Below are 1681 nucleotides of genomic sequence, written 5' to 3' on the forward strand. Positions count from 1 at the left end.
ACCTTCTAGTTGCTACTATTTGGAAGGGCACTTGACAGTTTGGAAAGCCTCCAGAGGAAGATAGCCAAGATGGCATGAGAGGCCTGGAGAACATTCTGCAAGATGATTCATTAAAGGAATCAGGGATGTATTCCAGGGAAGAGGAGATTTATTATAGGAGGGGTAGGGGGCAGGGGACCAGAATAACTGTCTGTAAGTATATGAAGGAACACAATGTGAAAGAGGATTATACTTTTTGTGCTTGGCCTCAAAAGGCAGAAACAAGAAGCATTGGGTTGGTGCTGGAGAGAAAAGTAGCTCAAGTTTATATGTGAAGAAGTATTTCTTTACAAATTTACATTATCCAAAAATAAAATGGGTTATCTCAGGATATAACAAACTCTGTTTCCAGAGGTCTTCAACTGGAGTTTGGGTAACCACCTGCTAGATATTTTGTAGAGGGAATTATTATTCAGATACAAGTTGAATCAGATGAACTTTGAGGTCTTTTCCAACCCTGAGCTTCCATGATTCTGTTAGCATTGGCCCAGTTCTGGAGTTGACAGTCTGGAAACCTATGTTTTAGTTTTCCTACTAGAGAAATACATTTGACGTGATCATCCTTATGCAAGGTCAAACTTGTATACAGGTGTTTTAAATGGTCAAATGGGTAGCAAGCACCTTGCCTTTACAGCCCCTATCTCCAAAGCATTTCCCAGATCCTAGCAGGCTATAGAGTCTGAGACAGGTAGCAGGGCTGTGAAAGGAATCTGTACTCTCCTATGAGCACTATTTTTTTTCTTGGAGAGTCATCAATATGATGAAAAGTACATTAGGCATAGCCCAAAAAAGACCTGGGTTTGAATCCTGCGCTTACCACTTAGTAGTTGGGCAACCATGCATGAGCAATTTGACCTCTCCAAGCTTAAATGGCTTCATCATCTGTAAAATGGACATTAAAAAACCTGTGGCATTTTTGTGAGGATCAAATAAGATGGCATATCTAAAATTAGTGAAACTTAAAGAAACCCTGAAGAAAGAGAGAGAAGAAACATGATGCAATGAAGAAAGAGTCAGCCTCAGACCCACAGAGACCAAGAAGCCTCAGACTCCAGCCTGATAGAAAGACTTTGGTTCAAATACAACTTCTGGCACATATGGAGGGTGGGGAGGGGAAGGGAATGTCTGCAGGCAAATCACTTAATCTTTCAGTACCACCTTTCAGGAAATTCATGAGGGTTCATAACCTAGGGTTTGTGAACTTTTTAAAAATATATATTTTATAGCTCTATTTAAATATAATTTCAATCCTATCTATTTAAAAATATTATTCTAAAAAAGAGTCCAGGGAGTGGCAGAGCCAAGATGGCAGAGTAAAAGCAGGAACTTGGCTGAGCTCCTATTCCAACCACCTCCAATACCTGTAAAATATGACTCTAAACAAATTTTAAAGCTACAGAACCCGCAAAGTGATGGAGAGAAACAAATCTTCCTCTGAAGGCAGCCTGGCATGCCACCAGGAAGGGTCTATCTCATTGAGATGTGGGTTGAGCGGCCCCAGATGAGCCACCCAGGCCCAGACCCAGGGTGGCCCTGAACCACTGCCCAGACCTTCCAGAGCAGACTTCAGAAGAGTGAATCACTAGCAGCTGTGGTGGTTTCCAGACTTCTCAACCCATAAATGGCAAAGAGAAAGCAAAAG

Source organism: Petaurus breviceps, unplaced genomic scaffold (genome assembly GCF_028583685.1).
Source record: "Petaurus breviceps papuanus isolate PSGF00001 unplaced genomic scaffold, PetGlider_PUasm1.0 90895, whole genome shotgun sequence".
Lineage (NCBI taxonomy): Eukaryota > Metazoa > Chordata > Mammalia > Diprotodontia > Petauridae > Petaurus > Petaurus breviceps.